The sequence below is a fragment of the Schistocerca serialis genome, chromosome 1 (genome assembly GCF_023864345.2).
Source record: "Schistocerca serialis cubense isolate TAMUIC-IGC-003099 chromosome 1, iqSchSeri2.2, whole genome shotgun sequence".
Taxonomy (NCBI): domain Eukaryota; kingdom Metazoa; phylum Arthropoda; class Insecta; order Orthoptera; family Acrididae; genus Schistocerca; species Schistocerca serialis.
Window position 1 is genome coordinate 540,349,010 of NC_064638.1, and position 20,129 is coordinate 540,369,138.

Here is a 20,129-nt window from a genome sequence, read left to right on the forward strand (position 1 = left end):
TGGAGCAGTCCCAAGTGTCTGAAAGGCGGCTTTTCAGTGTGTCACTAGGCCCTAGGGCACCCGAACTAGTGTCATAGTGCAAGATGTTCGAAATTCTGAGAAAACTGGTGAGGTGTACAATATGTATAAGAACAATAGGAAACAAATAGTGTGGAAGACTAAGAACGAAGTGTTCTGTTAAAAAAGGGTGTAGATGTAGATTTTCGCCCCTACTGTTCAATCTATACATCGAAGAACCAATGACGGAAAGTGAGATTAAAATTCAAAGTTAAACGGTATCGACGATAATCTTCGCTGATGGCATTGCTATTCTCCATGAAAGTGAAGAATAATCACAGGATGTTTGAATGGAATGAACAGTATAATGAGCGCAGAATATGGATTGAGATTAAATCAAAGAAAAGCGAAAGTTATGAGAAGTAGCAGAACCGAGAACATAAACTTAACATCAGAACTTGCGATTACGAAGTAAGCGAAGTTAAGGAATTCTGCTGCCTAGGCAGCAAAATAACCCATGATTGGTGGAGGAAGGACAAAGAAAGCAGACAAGCAGTGGTAAAAAGGGCATTCCTGGTCAAGAAAAGTCTACTACTCTCAAACATAGGCCTTAATTTGAGGAAGAAAGTTGTACGTTTGGTGCATAGCATTATGTGGTAGTGAAACATGGACTGACGGAAAACTGGAACAAAAGAGAGTCGAAGAATTTGAAGTGTAGTGCTACAGACGCACTGCTGAAGTATTATAGGGAAGTCAACTGAATATTATTTTCATATTGGAGCGATGTTTAGGCAAGTTTCTTACTAATTATCAGCTAGCGACTTCGCCGGAATATATCGTCAAAATGTAGCTTCAAAACAGACTTATTACTCGAGTGATTTCCCTAGAATACTTCATCAGCGTTTTGTTGGAAAAACAGCAGTGGTTGCTTTCAGTTACATATTCGTGATGTTTTACAGAATAATATTTAGACCAACAGAAGAGTGATTGGCGGTAACTTGAATTTCATCATCTCTAATCCAAATTTGAATTTATGCGATTATATTAATACTGATACACACTTTCGTAAGGAAGAAGATGAAAAACGAAAAAGATACAATATGACTGCATCTCAGATATTGTGTCTCCATGCACCACTGAACTTCAGATTCGCTAGCTGGCGCTTGGTAGTAAGGGAAATATAATTTCACGCTATTTTCTCAAATACTGATATGTTGAGTCCTTGACTGTGTACAAAATGTAGGTTGATTCTTACATAGAAGATTACAGCAACCATCCACTTTGTACAATGCTTTTGGTTTATTTAAACAGCGCAGTTACCGGTTTGGAACCGATAATTTCATCTTCAGTCGGCTAGTTTACGTTTTACATTACATTTCGTGTCTTGTTTTCCCACTTGACGAAACTTCCTTGGGGTGGTGATGCCCTACAACCAAAACAAGACGTTAGACAACGTCTTTTTAATTGTAATTTTGCCTCACGACGATTTTAAGTGATGTAAACAAATTATTATTATCAAATGGAAAATGTTTCGGCTACGTGCAATGAAGAATCCGTGTCATTACGCTCCAGTGCAGGTTGCTTATCATCTTGCAACATCCAAAACTATTTAATGCACTTTTCTCTCTCTCTCTCTCTCTCTCTCTCTCTCTCTCTCTCTCTCTCTCTCTCTCTCTATATATATATATATATATATATATATATATATATATATATATATATATATATATATATATATATATATATATATCGCACCACTCACACACTTAGAAGTTTCATCACATGGAGGTATGCATAAAAAGATGGCGATATTACAATCATAACAATGCCAAAGACTTTCACTCTCAGAGACATTTCATTATGTACATGTATGTGACAGTAGAAATTTCAAAATTGCTAATGTTACGTTACTTACTATTTACATAGCAAGAGAACTGGTTAAAATTAAGATAATCAAATAAAGCAGTCAGTTATAAAGTGTTACTGCAGTGATATTACGTAAATATTATGGTATACATTGGAACAAAAGTAAATGATAAGGGCCAGACGTACATAGACAAATGTTACAACTATGGACATATTATGGCATATGTTGAAAGCACAGTAAATGGGTTGGGATGGATGTGCATATATAAATAGAATATTACAAATATTACAAAAGTGGACTTTTTTAATGGAATCAGATGAATGAAATTTTGAAGAAAGGCTGCATTGGCTAACTCGGTTTGTCCATTGTGGAGATTATGTGATGATTTGCTCTTATGTACATATATTTCAATCTCCTCAAGGAAATTCATAAGGCTACCTTTCATAGCATGGTGCAATACTTGTACATGGTCTTCAGTGTTCTTTATTCCATGACTGTTGGTAGTTGTGTGCATGGCAAAAGTGGATTTTAAAATGTTGTTCAAACGCATGGCATCTATACGCTCTTTGAACCTTGTCTCATTGCTTCTTTCAGTTTGTCCTATATAGTAACAGGGGCAACTTTGACAGCTGAGTTTGTATATGCCAGATTTTTTGTATGAGGGGTTGTTATTTTTTAAGTTGTGAACTTCTAACTGCTGGAGTTTGTCGAATGTGTGAAAGCTTATTTTAATGTTTGTGTTTTTAAATAGGTTGCTTATTTTATAGGATATGCTCCCTAAGAAAGGTAGTGCAACGTATTTTCTGCTCTTTTCTACTGTGTCTTGTGTACGTTACATGGTTGTCTGGTGCACAGTTTTGTTGGCTGATGGCTTTTGGATTTTTTGCGATAGTTTGTCTGTCATGAGAGGGCTGTATCCACTGTTTGAGGGTATGCTTTTAATGACACTGATTTCTTTTTCGTTTTTAACTGGTTCAAGAGGAATTTTGTGTAGGCGGTTCAGTATGGATCTAAAGTATGCCATCTTATGCTGGCCTGGATGTCAAGATGAGCTTTTGTTACATAAATCAGTGGATGTTGGTTTTCTGTAAATCTCAAAATGATGTTCATGGTTTTTGTTGGTGATTTTTACATCTAGGAAATTGATGCTATTGTTGGTCTCATGTTCAATGGTGAATTTAATGTTTTTGTGAATTCTACTCATTTTTGTCTATTTCTTCATTGGTGCCATCAAAAAGTGTAATTGTATCATCAACATATGTTTTGTAGTAGATGATTTTGATATTGTAAAATATATTTTCATTTGCTTAAAATAACTAAAATAAGGTAGTACTCTGCCAATCTTCAAAAAAATTATTACACATTCGAAAATAACTGAATGTTCTGGCATATATGCAACGTCTCCAACAAGGTATTTTACCCAATACAAGATGCAAATTGTATTTGAGGCCACTAACTTTCACCTGCGCGTGTTACCGCTGGTTTATATGAATAGTAGTACTATATGGTACACTCGACAGCAAAAAAAGTGGGTCACCCCTGAATTCCAACGTGCAGGCTGCACCTGAATGTATGCAACCAACATAGCATATCTGTGTTGCACATAGTCGCAACTCTCCATAGTACAGTCGTTGTAAGCTATACAATGGGTACCGCTAGAGACTACTAGAGAACAACAGTCTTTATGTCAGTCCGTCCAGATGTAAAGTAACACCACGATAGTACAGAAGAGATCAGACAGTCCTTAACGTTTGTAAACTAAACTTAATTACAATAAGTGACATTTCAAATGTTATGGAACAACTAGTTTTGTCACATAAATCGTTCAGTAATCCTTAGACACAATTAAATATTTGAGACAGTATATGGATTTATAAAGTTGTATGGCAATTGGAAACAAGTTCTTTGCTGTCTAAAAGGTTTACCCAACACATGCTGAACGTCGTTCAACGTTCAACGGGGAGTGGTTTCGCATCAAATTTATGTAATACTAAGCAGTTAAAAGAAAACGTGATTAACGGCAACAACCATTCTATGGGAGTCCCAACATTAACAGCGAATCACAAGTAATATCATTGTTTACATTACTCATCAACAGTTACTTGTACACGAAATTGTACTTTAAATGACATGACCAACGTCTTCGTTCTGGATCCGGATGCAAACCCAGAACGTAAAGCCATTGTTAACCAAGCTAAGTTTTGTGCCTTATCGAGACTCGATCACCAGGCAGAAAGAGACGTCAAATATTGACGTTTGCACCAGTATCAGTTATCAATTCTCAACTTGAATGTAAATGCCGATAATGTTTGTACGAAAGCATGAACCCTAACATGACAATTACCTTCTTGGTAATTAACCTCGAAAGACGTTGTATAGTGTTGCATTGTCAAGGAATAAAGGATGCACATGTTTAAAATTGAAATGCCATCATGTAATGCTGGGGACAAGGATGCGAACCCAGCACCTAATCGGATTGTTCAATAAATACGTAAAATCAGAATGTAGATATCACAGTTTGTCACCAGTAGTGGGGTTGGAACCTTAAATGACGACTGAAGTTGTATTGCCTGATTGGGTTCGAATCCGGCGCCTACCGGCGTCGTTGTCTAACCAGGAACAGACGAGAAATGTCCAATGTTGGTCCACCATCAGCGAGATGTGCACACGTTTAACTAGAAATAAGGTGACGAAAGCCTCTATGCTGACTGAAAGTCGAACGCCGCACACATGGTTATGAAGACACGTTAATAATCAACTTCATATTCAGTAGTAGCTAGGAGTAGTATGTTTAGTTGCAAACCTTAAGGCCTTACTCATTCCTAGTCACGTTTTGCCTAATATCTGTGATATCATGATGTTAATTTACAAGTGGATTGACTGCCGTAAAGAGCAATTTTCTCTAGTAGTCGTGTATCATTGAGATGTAAATGAAGTGCCTCAGCAGAAAGTAATTTCCGTCGTGCACCACGTATTGCTTCAGAGACACTGAGTACATGTTATAAGTGCACAAAACGTGTATTATATACTAAGTATATACTATTATTTGGAGGAGCTGCCGCCAAACCTGTTTACTTTTACATTCCGCTTAGTTGTCGTGGTTGAAAACAGGTTTTCTTAAGGCTACATCTAATGCACAGCGCTTACAAGAAAGTATAGTTTCCTGCATCATGCTATTGCTAGCTAGGTGAAATATTTTGTGGTAGCTATGTTTAAAATGAATGTATTTTTGAAAGTATTGTTCGTCAAATATCGGAATAAATCGTCAACTGTAGGTGTGCCTGCACATGTTATAGCATAATAGCTGTGGCTGCGTTAGTTTATACTACAGACTTGGCAGATTAGGTGCAACTTTTGATCCTTCAAGGGGTGATCGTGGCCATGCGGCCCGGGTCTGTACTAGCCGCGGCTCGCCGAGGCGAGACGCAAGTGAGCGAGCTGGCGGTGGCGTTGGTGGGCCAACAGCCCGGGACGAGCCAGCACGGCTGCGCCGCATGCTTCTGCCTCTGCTTCTCCGTTTCACTTAAATATGTTTACCTCCTCTCCTGGAATCAGTATAAGAGCGGCAAGCAGAAATACACATCGGGCTGTCTGCCGTAATGGCTGTTTTAACAACACTAAAAGAAACCTTACGAAAACTGTGCACTGTATTGTAAGAAATGAAATAAAACTACCCACGATAACCTTACGACCAAAGTAAGTCTGTTTTAACAAAACTGAGTATCTGTACACAAGCGTGCCTCTATCTGCAAGATTTAGTAAAATACTACTCACTTTGATTTAGATTGGGTCTGTGTTTAAATGGTTTGCTGTGTCATACTCAACAGGTATCCAAATGTGGCATTTCATAAATAAAGTTACGTATTCTAGAAACCCAAAATTTGCTTGTCAGCAGTGGAAAGAGGCGTTACCTGTTGTGCAGCATTGTAAGTTTTTCACCATTGCACTTTGAGCTGAAAGTATTTTCTTGCGATTTGCTAATCAATTTATTTCCTTCATACTTATCACCCTGGCATGGGAGTCTTAAGTGAAGAACATTATTGAATTTCGTATCGTTGACGGTCGATTCGAATTTCTTCAGAGACACTTGTATAGCAGCTTGGCAGTCAGAAAGCCGAGATCTACGACCATTAACACAACTTACTGAGTCGAGCTGCCAAGAGGATTTGATGTGTAAAGGTTTTCTTCTGATTTTGTTACAGAATTTTTTCTGGGAATTCGCAGCTCCATGAATTAATACACAAAAAAAGCTCGCACGCGTTGCCCATACCACGGTTAGAGCTGACGATTTTCTTAACCGTTGGAACACGAGACACGGGCGGTACCACGGGGCTACGGACACACTGCTGCCAGCACGCCACTCTCGTCATGGTATTGGTCGCTCAACCTTATAATGCATCTTGAAAGATATTAAAAGTTGTCACTTATGTGAAGAATAGCATTTCTTTAGCCACAAAATTGAAATTTCTGTCTCAGTGTCTTAGTTTACGTGAGGATTATATACCACGAGTCATTCAAATGGAAAGGGAATATCAAGTGAATTTAGCGAGTCAGTTCAGTACCATACGCGGAAGTGATTGCACTGTCACAGTGTTGCCAAATGTCTGTGACGATGTTGCCAATTCTCAGCTGTGCTAGGAACAGCTCTGTAGCGTTATAGGAGGAGAATCCTGTGCTCGTGTCATAGGAGGATACGGAGAGGAGGCGCGGGGTTTGGTTAATATGCAGCGTTTTCTCCTACCAGCTGTGTCAAACATTAAGGTGTGCAATCTTCCATACGATTACAGTTTCCCAAAAAATATATACGAATAAAACACTTACCTTGTTACTTTGTTACAAAAGATTATTTCAGTACAATAAAAAGTCTTAGGAAATCAACTTTGCCAACCTGTCACGAAAAGTAAGATAACAAACACTTTGCACCCCGAAATCGATTGCATCTATGTGCAGTCTTGTGATCATACAAGTAGAATTTCATGAATTGCACGAGAATGTAGAAAACGTTCGTGTGAATAGAAGCTGTAAGAAACACAATTACCTAATTATTCTGTACCACGTAATAATCAATTCATTTGATAATTCAGAAGAGAAGAAACTAAAAATCATGCCCATTAAGATAGAAACTAAAGTGCAAATGCGGGCACTGTGCAGATCTGCGCTTTTTCATCTTCAGATCTATACAAATAATGTATACTAACCAGCGTATTCATTGCCCTCGTAATGTTTCCCTCTTGTTTAGTCTTCTTATGATGAACTGGATCCACACCCATGAGTCTGATTTTTTCTTTGTATCCTTCCATCTACTATCTTTGTGTGTTATTGTTCGGTGTTCAAAAAGCAAAATATTATGCCTGCTCCCACGAGGTATTAAAATGAGGTCGCAAAAAGGCTAACGAATTATAATCAAAATACACTGAGACGCCATTTTGTCTGTCGCCATGGTGTTAACTGGACAGAAATAGTTGGGTGTTATTGGCGTGTTTTCTTATTGAGATTTTCATATTACCCTGACACAAGACGCCGAGATAAATGTGTATATTCTCCGTGACGAAACATCCCACATTCCATTCATCCTGATCCATTCGCTACGTGCATCGGCGGCAATGAATGATAGGAAAGCTGTTGTGGGGTGACGAATAACAATAACAATGGTAGTAATTACAAATCAATAATCAAGGATGTTTACTGCATTGACGATTAGCAAAATAACCAAGAATGGCTGAGTGTTTAATTGGCCCACTGAGTAGGTGTTCTTACCACTTTGTTACTGAATTCTGTTCTAGTTGTTTGCAGAGAGAAAACAAAGAACCCCGTAGCCATACATATCGCTAGTACAACGAGATATTACCTATCAACTATCCTTGCTGTACATCACGAGACGAACATGGCGTCACTGAGCTGATATTTGAAATACATTTCTGTTTTCTCTCTCTGTCTCTCTCTCTCTCTTTTTATTTTTATTTTAATTTTTTGAGGAAAGCATCGAGAAGCGCGATAATAAGCAAGTAGGCATATAACCTGTTTACAGTTATTTTCATCGGGATACATAATGCAAAAATACAACTTTTAAGTGTGTTATTGCGTAATTCCAGTTATTGACAGTCTATTTGTGAGTTTGCTCGCATTCAGTGGGGTGAAACCTATCACAGAAGCAAGCAAACCACAAATATTTCTTGCACCATGCGCAACACATAAACGAAATCTCGCTGCACTGACGTGTTGTCCGATATATTGCACGGATAACATATCTGATTCATGTTGCTAAATACAGCTCTATCAGATACCAATTTGGAAGCGTACCAAGTGTATAAAAGTATATCTTGAAATACGCAGAAAGGCCCATAGAGGTATTCGACTGAAACATAGCCATGACCAAAATTGTAACTGTGGTCGACAGCATCGTCGTCTACCACCTTGACAACTCGAATGGTGACAGTGCTCGGCCGGTTACTTACGTTTACTGGTGTCAAAGCTACAGCATGAAAACACAAAAATGTTAATAACCCGAAGATCATTAGTTTTGGAACCCATAGAAAGTAAAACAGTCATCAGTCGCAAGAGTGGTTTGAACACCACAGTGCTTTAATAGGCACGGTCTTGTTGGAGGTGGTATGCTGTTGCTTTCATCCGACCTTTGAGTTGACTTACCTAGCCAGTTAATAGGGGAACCTACAGTTTTACGTGGCTTTCGGACCACAGTGCAACTGGGCATTTTTCACATCAACAAACACTGCCCCAGGGGAAATATGTGTAAAAAGGCACATAAAATCGTGGGACTGGTGAGGGATCGAACCTGAGACCTTCGTATCCATAGTCTTGCTCTTTATCACCTTGCCACCATGCAGCCAAAACTGTGGTTTCTGCTTGCCATTAAAATTAAGGATCTCTCGTTTGTGCCTGCGTTGGCACTCGTGTGTCCCTTAGGAGACCTCACCTTTCGGATTACCCTCATATGCCCACTCAAGGAAGACAATGATACCTAGTCTAGCTTCAATATTACAAATACGCCTCATTTTGTGGATGAACGCAGACTTAGGTTGATAATCATTTTGAATATTTATCAGTACTGTACCCATTGGTGTGAAACTCGTTTTCTACCAATGATTCCCACAGCTACAGGAACACTACTTTAATACCTCTTACACACAATACTTACGCGGTGCTATCAGACGAAAAGATCAACCTGACACAAACTGTGGGAAGTTTGTTTTACCACCTTCGTACCTGGATAAAGAGCTTTTCCTATTTGAGATATCTGTGAACGTTGCTGCATAAGACGATTTAAGAAGAAACTAAATTCCTTCAGCTACGCCAATGTTTAAAGTAATCGCGTTAACGGCACTAAATCGTGGTTTGTAAATCGCTTACCAGCCGTACACTGCCGCATTTCGCTGGTTCGAAAGCAAAAAGCTTACTGACAAATTTCACAGAAAGAAAAGGGGGACGAAATGTCTCCCACTCGAAGGTCATGTTGTTTTACTTAAATGATTACGAAACCGGGTAAAGCGAACAATGAGGTTGTCAGTATAAGCACATTATTGTTGTCAATATGATGTTGCACCGCCCAGGGCCTGTAATGATAAAGGGCCCGTTTAGGTCAGGCATATTGTACACAGAAGTGGAAGAGAGAGAACCACTAATTCTACAATCCGTATGCATTGCATACACACAGAAATTACTGTTACGGTGTACTTATGGAGCCCAGTGAGTGAATTGCATATTTTCCGGTGAGAAAGAGCACTGGCAAACAGTCTTCGCTACATTATGTTACTTAAACTGGCGTCACTTTGAGCTAGAATTTACGGCCAGCGACTAAGTGTAAGGACAATGAGTCGGATGCGGGTTTTGCAACAGTGAAATACTTTCCTTACATTATGGAAGCGAATATTAAATTTGAACTAACATTGCGAAAATTTTGGACTTGGATAGCTTAGAATGAAAATCTTTGTTTATTGCAAAGGAAAACAATTGATTTTCTAAAACATTCTGTGCCATACACAACTTGAAACAGGTCACGTCGACCAAATCATATGGAAGAACCGACAGCGACGTATATTGGAAGGCAGTAAGATCCCTTGGCTTTTGGTTTGGCAGTATTCGACAGCCATTTCTAGGCGCAAGTAAGTGAAGAAAGGCAGTGCGTTTTCGTTATCAAGTAACGTCTTCATCAATTACTTTAGTTTTAATGTGATCTACGAGTAATTGCTGATGTTTGATATTAATATGAAAAGGATTCCGTAGACAGGGAAAGAACTTGTTCTTGGGCAACTACTTCTATATTGACCAAAAGGACTTAAATGATCTTCAACCACATGTGTTCCAGCAGCGGTATGAAGAAAATGATAGTAATAATGACGGTGATAATCGAATTATCCGGTAACTTCACACTTCACAGGGGATTTTCTCGAACTAAGAAATTTCCTGAATTAGTGAAAATTTCAAAATGGCTTCAAATCGAGGCTATGACGCCTAGAAGAGTCTTTACATCCTGCTGACATGAGAATAGCATAATCTCCACGTCAGAAGCTTGCTTCTACTTAACCATTTAATAGACTCGCTTTTTTTTTCACCGTGATTAGTTTAGTAAGCTAAGCACATCATCCATTACAGCACTCTCCTGGGGCTGGGAAATGTGGCCACAATGATCTGGTGGAACGAACTATCACAAGTGCAATGCGTGGGTTCAGGCATTTACTTTTAAGAGGCACAAACAAATTTACTTTACCTCTGGTAACCTCAAGAGAAAGACGTTATAATCCAGAATCCGCAATAAACATCACGTTCCTTCATTCCAAACTGGGCAGAGCCGGTTTACGTTGGAAAATGACATAGGTGGAGGTCAGGGTAAACAGAAATACTGTTACCAGTAAACTTACTTACATTAGAAAATTTTATTTTATTTGATAAACTGATAGCCGTCTAAAGGAACAGGGCTCTTATTTTACTTGTACTTGATTGAACTAGAGACGTTGAAAAATTTGGTGCTGGGCTTTGATTCGAATTCGCATCTCCTCTTTCGAGGATCTGAATCTCTCGGAACAGTATAGTTCAATCATTTCCTTCCTTTTCCCAAGACGGCAGTCTTCTCTAGGTCTCCTTCAAAGGTAAATACACTCCTGGAAATGGAAAAAAGAACACATTGACACCGGTGTGTCAGACCCACCATACTTGCTCCGGACACTGCGAGAGGGCTGTACAAGCAATGATCACACGCACGGCACAGCGGACACACCAGGAACCGCGGTGTTGGCCGTCGAATGGCGCTAGCTGCGCAGCATTTGTGCACCGCTGCCGTCAGTGTCAGCCAGTTTGCCGTGGCATACGGAGCTCCATCGCAGTCTTTAACACTGGTAGAATGCCGCGACAGCGTGGACGTGAACCGTATGTGCAGTTGACGGACTTTGAGCGAGGGCGTATAGTGGGCATGCGGGAGGCCGGGTGGACGTACCGCCGAATTGCTCAACACGTGGGGCGTGAGGTCTCCACAGTACATCGATGTTGTCGCCAGTGGTCGGCGGAAGGTGCACGTGCCCGTCGACCTGGGACCGGACCGCAGCGACGCACGGATGCACGCCAAGACCGTAGGATCCTACGCAGTGCCGTAGGGGAACGCACCGCCACTTCCCAGCAAATTAGGGACACTGTTGCTCCTGGGGTATCGGCGAGGACCATTCGCAACCGTCTCCATGAAGCTGGGCTACGGTCCCGCACACCGTTAGGCCGTCTTCCGCTCACGCCCCAACATCGTGCAGCCCGCCTCCAATGGTGTAGCGACAGGCGTGAATGGAGGGACGAATGGAGACGTGTCGTCTTCAGCGATGAGAGTCGCTTCTGCCTTGGTGCCAATGATGGTCGTATGCGTGTTTGGCGCCGTGCAGGTGAGCGCCACAATCAGGGCTGCATACGACCGAGGCACACAGGGCCAACACCCGGCATCATGGTGTGGGGAGCGATCTCCTACACTGGCCGTACACCACTGGTGATCGTCGAGGGGACACTGAATAGTGCACGGTACATCCAAACCGTCATCGAACCCATCGTTCTACCATTCCTAGACCGGCAAGGGAACTTGCTGTTCCAACAGGACAATGCACGTCCGCATGTATCCCGTGCCACCCAACGTGCTCTAGAAGGTGTAAGTCAACTACCCTGGCCAGCAAGATCTCCGGATCTGTCCCCCATTGAGCATGTTTGGGACTGGATGAAGCGTCGTCTCACGCGGTCTGCACGTCCAGCACGAACGCTGGTCCAACTGAGGCGCCAGGTGGAAATGGCATGGCAAGCCGTTCCACAGGACTACATCCAGCATCTCTACGATCGTCTCCATTGGAGAATAGCAGCCTGCATTGCTGCGAAAGGTGGATATATACTGTACTAGTGCCGACATTGTGCATGCTCTGTTGCCTGTGTCTATGTGCCTGTGGTTCTGTCAGTGTGATCATGTGATGTATCTGACCCCAGGAATGTGTCAATAAAGTTTCCCCTTCCTGGGACAATGAATTCACGGTGTTCTTATTTCAATTTCCAGGAGTGTATGTGGGCCCGAATCCTGATCCAGTACAAAAATATTCATAATTTCATTTCAAGCCCTATCACGTGCACACCAGCCTGCTAGTGAAATTTAACGTGCATTTTTAATGTCTGTTCATGTTACCAACAATTTCTGCACAAACACGCACACATCTTACTGTTGGTGAGTAAGCAATTGATACTTAAGCAATATTCGTGGACAATAAAGAAGAACGATAGGAGTGTGGTTCGATTGTCGCTCAGGCACAAAAATTTATGTCCTTATTGTAGATTAAACACCTAGCAGCTGGCAAGAAAAACCGATACATAACATTTGATTTTACTTAGTTAACAATCCGATTACGTCTTGGGTTCGTATCTCCGTCGCAGAACTTCATATCATGCGCTTCATCTTTAAATTCATACATACTTCGTTACTTTTGAATTGAGGTATATCAGACATCTTTCATGGTTAGTTAACAAGGATAAAAGGGTCTTGATAAGAGTCCCGGTTTATTACAAAAACTGTCGTCTTTTTTTTTTTCAAGTTTAGATTTGGTTACTGATATAGGCGAAAATTTCGGTACTTCATGACTCTTCATGGATAGTAAGCAATATGATTAGATTAGATTAGATTAATACTTGTTTCATAGATCATGAATACGACATTTCGTAATGATGTGGAACGGGTCATTTTAATGAAAGATTTCTTTACATACCAGTATTAAATTTCTTTACAACAATTTTTTACCCTCTGTCTCCCTCTCTCTCTCTCTCTCTCTCTCACACACACACACACACACACACACACACACACACACACACACACACACATTCTCTTTTTATTTTTATTTGTTTGTTGTGCTCGACTATCGGTGAAGCACGAAAACGTCCGTGAATGAGTTTCTTAGTTTTGAGTACAGTTACGAAAGAAATATAAAAACAAGTATGAGAGTTACTGATTTATGATGCTTAGTATCAGTCAGTTCTGAGTATTATTAGTAACTAAGCTCCAGTCCCTAAACCTAGTTACAGAAATGCGAATCAGACGCATTACGTATTCCAGGCCGTAGCAGCCGCGTCTTTGAGACGCCAGCTATGGTCACTTCCCAGCCCGCTGTAGGATCACATCGGTTCGTCTTCTTCCTGCTGGTAATGTGACTGAGATTTGGCAACCACGCAAGGTATGTTTGGCAAGTCTGTGATCGACAAGTTACTTCTTGGTGTGTACAGAATTAAGCCTCAAAGTTCACTTGATGTTTCGTGTCATTTCCATTGAACAACCTGAGTTGTTATCGCTTGAGGTGTAACAGAAGATTGTAAATTTACGGTTTTCAGTCCAGCAAAGTCATTGAACGTGGATATCGCAACTAATCTCGTCCTGTACATAGAGGTTTACGAGTTCTAGCCACTATTGGCCTCGTAAGAGGAAGGCGCAAACGATATCTATCCGCTAGCTCTGCGTTGACGTGCTAACCTGTGGAAATGCGACTGTTATGGTTCGCGGTTCCAGCCTCGCTGAATTTAACGTTTTTATCCCTTCTGTGTAAGAGCTGCAAGCAGTCAGATCAAACATCGATAAGCAAATCGTAAGAAAATACTTTCAGCTTACAGTGCAATGGTGAAAAACTTACAATGCTGCACAACAGGTAACGCCTCTTTCCGCTGCTGACAAGCAAATTCTGTGTTTCTAGGAATACGTAACTTTATTTATGAAATGCCACGTTTGCATACCTGTTGAGTATGACACAGCATACCATTTAAACACAGACCCAATCGAAATCTAAGTGAGTAGTGTTTTACTAATTCGTGCAGATAGAGGTACGCTTGTGTACAGATACTCAGTTTTGTTAAAACAGACATACTTTCGTCGTAAGGTTATCGTGGGTAGTTTTATTTCATTTCTTACAATACAGTGCACAGTTTCCCTAAGGTTTCTTTTAGTGTTGTTAAAACAATACTAAACATGAGAGAGAAATTAATCATCACCGATATATGCGAATTCTCTGATGTTATCTATAACAGTCTGACAATGCACATGCAGTTTATTGGTTACATGCATGTAGAAAACTTGTTCTGAGTTAAAGCTGTCAAATAAGGTTTGAAGAAGAATAAAATGCCACTACCAGACGACAGCTAATGTAGAAAATACTTTTCTGACTATTTTGGCACGGTGCGCTCTCCCCATACATAATACAAAAGCTTCGTGCGCAACTGCTGCCTGGCCGTCTACTAAACCTGAAAAGAACAAAATGTCGCAGAAGTTAGCCTTTTTTCCGCATGCGACTGTTTTGGGTTGAGAAGTGAAGAGAATTATGTTCAAAGTTCCATTAAATAGTTAACTTCAGCAGACAGCAGAATTGCGTTTTTAAAAAATTCAGTAGCGAATGTAATAGAACACGCGACGTCTTATCAACAGCGCACGATGCATACCTTACGCTATTAGCTGTTACGTAGCTACAGCACCTCTGGAAGTGAACAACAGTTCCTCCAGAACTTCGGCATTCCACAGTGCTGTGAGATAATGCATATGGCCGGAGCTAGACTTCTGAGAGACAGACAGTTACAGCATTTCTTTTGCACTGCACGATGGTTTCAACAAACAGATAGCGCAATAGAGTAGCTCAAATGGAAAGGAACACTTCCTATTTAAATTTCTGCATCCTACACTGTTGGCAGTTTTGTGTAGGTGGCAGTTACGTTATTTTATTTCGGTGGTTACAAAATAGTCGAATGTATGCACTGGGTAGCCAAGGCAGCTGGTTCTTGGCGATTCGGTCATCCAAGTAAATGAATGTACTGAACATCCTGCAAACCACTACAGGGAGCCTGTGTGTCAGAATTTTCATCTTGTGTGCCGCAACGATATTATGATAGAGAAATGAGTCGTAGAGAAGAGGGTTTGATGGTCTGTTGGGCTGATGATAGTTTCATATGATGTTGGTCTCGGTTCGATTCCGACATCTGCCAATGTTTTTTGATAGGGAGAGGCAGATTCTATTCTCTTCTGGCTACGCCAAGTGAAGAAGGTATAATGGCATTGTGGTCTGAAAATCACATTAAGCATGATATTCCTTCTCTACCAAGTAGACGTTAGGTGGAACCACAATAAAGTAAGGAGTGGCGACATGTTGAAACTCTGTCACCAGTAACCTTTCTTATACTAGTTATTTATTTCTAGTGACGAAACAAACCCTGTGTATGGTCACAGGACACTTATTCCGTCTTTTATTTGAGCTTCTGTATGTCGATAAAATTGGTTCCAAACTGGGAATGCAACTCAGACCGCCCTTAACGCGGAATTTGATCCCTTCGTGACAATACAGCTCGACTACAACTTGTTGTTTGTTTAAAACTGCAGATTCCTCAACACCTCCACATATTGCGCATGAATGGGTTGGAATCCTGGCCCAGCACTAAAATTTTCACTATGTATTATCAAGCTCTAGCATGAGAACACCTATCTGCTGGTGGACAATAATTTTTATTTTTAATGCATTTTCATTCGTTGTCAACACTAACGATATCTGACGTTTTTGACTCCCAGTGAGACACAGACCTATTTGCGAGATCACTGTAAGTTCAAGGATGTTATTCCGAGCTGCTGGTGGAGAAAAATTCGTTAGCTGATGTCTCTTTGTGTGTAGTCAACAACGATGTGTGTGGGGTTCGATTCCTAGTCAGCACTGAACTCTTTGTCATATAATTTCTAGTTAAAACACGCTCACATGTCGCTGCTGGTGTAACAAACCCATACTTAACGTTCCTTTTCTCTAGAATAAAACGGCGATATGTGCCGGGTTGGAGTCCTGGGAAGGAAAAAATTAATGTTTCGTCTCGTCATTTCAGTTAATACATCTAGCTACTGCCGAGAAAATCCGATATGTCAAAGTTGATTGTGCTTCGATAACAATCCGATTAGGTTCTGGGTTCGAATCCCTGTCCAACACAAAGCTTTACCTCACTGCATTTCAAGTAACTTACTTGTGAAGAAGCAATGTTTAACATCTCTTGTAGTTCGTTAACAGGGACGATACATGCTGGGTCGGAATTCGCGACCGTTAAAAATGTTTACGTTATGTAATTTAAAGTTGGTATTTGTTAACAGATACTGCCTAAAATCGAGGTATATCACTCCCTTTATGCCTAGTCAGGAATGACTGTTAATTTCCGTCCGTCACGAAATCTTAGTTTGCATGACCTGGGTTTGAATCCATATGCAGAACGAGTCGGTTCGTCGTGTCATGTGAAGTTCATACATATTCTCAACTAGCTGCTCGTGAATAACGTAAATTTTTAATGACATTTTGTGTTAAATAACAAGTATGATATGTTACTTTGAAGAGGAAATCATGAATACGACGAACTTACTACGTGCATTACATATCTGACGTAATAATGAGAGTGCTAACATTTCAGGTATGTCAGTTATTGCAATAAATGCGAGCTTACAAGCCTTAAGGACAGTCTTATCTGTGATGAGGTGTTCGCTGATATTTTTAGTATCGTGGTATTACTTTACATCCTGAGTTATTGCGATACAGAGCAGTGTTTTCTAGTGGTGACTTGTTGAAACCATTTTCAATAGTCAAACGACTGTATCAAGGGGCGATTAGAGGACCTGCCAGACAGCTGCGTTATGTGGGTTTCATGGGAATCAGGCGAAATGCAATCCAGGTCGTTCGGATACTTTTGAGCATGACTGTACTTCGTTAACAATCCGATTAGGTGCTGGGTTCGCATCCCTGTCACAAGCTTTATATGATGGCATTTCAATTTTAAACATGAGCGTACCTTGTTCCTTGTGAATGACACCATATTGACCGTCGTTGGGGGTAGTTCCCAGGACGGTAACTGTTATGAGGGGATTCCCAGTTCAGAACAAACATTTTCGTCATTTGTTTTCAGGATCTGAATTGATAACTGATACTGGTGCAAACGTCTATACTTCACGTCTCTTTATGCCTAGTGATCCGGTCTCAATAAGGCACAAACAAAGCTTAGCTTAGTTAGCAATGGCTGTAGGTGCTGGGTTTGAATCGAGGTCCAGAACGAGGACGTTGGTCATGTCATTTAAAGTTCAAATTTGTGTACACATAGCTGTTGATGTGTTACAAGAACAATGATATTACTGGCGATTCGCTGTTAATGTTGAGATTTCCTTAGATTGCTTGTTGCCGTTAATCGCGTTTTTCTACTGGTTCGTCCAATATCCAGTTTCCAGAGCCACTCGCCGTTGAGCGACCTTCACCATGTGGATGGAAAACCTTTTAGAGAGCGAAAAACTTTTTCCAATTGCCGTACAGCTTTGTAACTCCATATATTGTCTCAAGTATTTAATTTTGACTAAGGATTACTGTACAATATATGTAAAACAATCCATTTTCTCAGAACTTTTGGAATGTCACTTGCTGTAATTAGGGTTAGTTTATGAGTGTTATGGCGTGTCTCATCGCTAAGAACGTGTTTTCTAATATGTTTTGTATGACGATATTAGTTGACGCTTAGACTGACTGCCATAAAGACCTTTGGTCTCTTAGTAGTCTCTTGCGGTACCCATTGTGTGTAGTCAAACGACTGTACCCCACGGGGTTTTGGTGTTTAGAGGACCTGCAACACAGCTACGTTATGTTGGTTGCATTCGGCAGTGACCCACTTTTTTTGCTGTCAAGTGTACCTGTCAAAAAGAGAGATCTCACTAAGGAGAATCCGATTTATTTTAAAATCGTTCTTAGATGACCGTTTGACGTCTGTGTAGCCAGCTGGTGTGGCCGATCGGTTCTAGGCGCTTCAGTCTGAAACAGCGCGACCGCTACGGTATCAGGTTCGAATCTTGCCTCGAGCATAGATGTGTATGATGTCCTGAGGTTAGTTAGCTTTAAGTAGTTCTAAGTTCTAGGGGACGGATGACCTCAGGTGTTAAGTCCCATAGTGCTTAGAGCCATTTGAACCATTTGACGTGTGTGTAAGTGTAATTTAAAGAACAAAAGTAGTTTTCGAAAGCCATTATGTACACCGTACACCAATATGTAGTGTTTCAGTTTGATAGGAGAGTACCTTAGAGACCAATGTCCCATTCAAGTGGAAGTAATCACAGGCGAAACATTATTTGACAGGATGCGGATGAAAAACACAGTGCTGTCGTTTAAGGAACGATCCTGACGTTCTCTTGATTCAGAGTACAAACAGAAAACCTAAGAAAGAAGGATGATTAGAGCGTCGTTGACGAAAAAGTAACATCCTAAGTTGGTTCAAAATAGAGGTGTAATTTATAATTTCAATCTCCAATAGGTCATAATAGACATACAAGGTTCTACAGGTTAAATAATTAATTTGCTTTACATCTACAATACACGGAATTGAAGTAGGCTCTCAACTTAGCACCAAATGTTAAAAGAGACTTTACAAAGGTAGTCACTACGTTGGCATCGGTTCACCAACAGCTACACAGATGAAAGATAACACCGCAGCATGCGCCAGGCCCTGCACGCTGCGAATGTACTCGTAGCGATTCTATTATCTGCCGTATTCCCATTTACATGCGTCGCAATTAGCTTAAAAGCTTATTTCGTAATTACTTGGAAACAAACCTAGATAGCAATAAACATTTTAAATTGTTAGTCAAAGAGGTTTCGTCTTTCAGATATTGTGAATTTTAAGGCGTAAGAATTCGCATTTATTTGATAGGCAAATTATAAGAACTTCTACAAGGCTCTTAACGTTTTATTTTTGGGTTCTCGGGCACGCTAAAATTATCCGTGGAGATAACAACCGTTACGAGCTCGATTTAGCGATTATCGAAATATCCGCTTAATGTCTGGTACAAAAGTTGCAGTTTTGTTTCTTTCAGACTAGATAATGTTAAGGCCTTACTACTTAAAATTATCAAAACTGCAGTGTAATTTACATTTAAAAGATAAGCTTTTGCCATTTTAGGACTTGAGTGCTACAGAATTCAAAAAGGACTTCTCACGAAATAAATTTTTGCTTTTTCACATACTGTATATATCTGTAGAATTCTTGCTTATTATGACAACTTATTGCGTACATGTTCTGATAACACAGCTAGTTGCGTATGTCATGAAGCTGAATTTGAGATAACAGCTTCAGTTACTACTTCAATTACTACTTGAGTCAGCAATACCTAACGAAAATTGATCCTGCGTAACAACTAGGAAACTGTTGCAGTAATTGTCTCAGCTGTTGAGAAGTTAATAGGCAAGATCGGTGTCTGGAGAAAAGCACGATTTCCATATTGCTGAAACGAATCAATAAAATAAGCATGTAATTGCTTTTATGTTTATGGTGTGTTATTTTATTATTACTGGAATGAAAGAAAATGTTTCCCTTTGTGTTTGTGAATTCTACGTACTCCATAAGGAATCCATAGCACAACAGTTACATATATATCGTCACACAACAGCTATAATTGGTTCTTCTCACGTTCTTCACGTTATATGTGGTGAACCCGACCCTTCCAGACAGCCGACCGCGTTAAAGCACCGCTTTCGGGGTACAGGGAGGGGAACATGCTGCGGATTTAATCCGCCTCGCGAATTAACGACGAAGACTGATGAAGTGGCAAAATGTACGCGATTTTTAGGCAGTTTCCCACATCCAACTTGGTAAATACCTGACTGTACCCACGACCCGCCTCAGACGGCTCAAATGGCTCTGAGCACTATGGGACTCAACTGCTAAGGTCATCCGTCCCCTAGAACTCAGAACTACTTAAACCTAACTAACCTAAGGACAT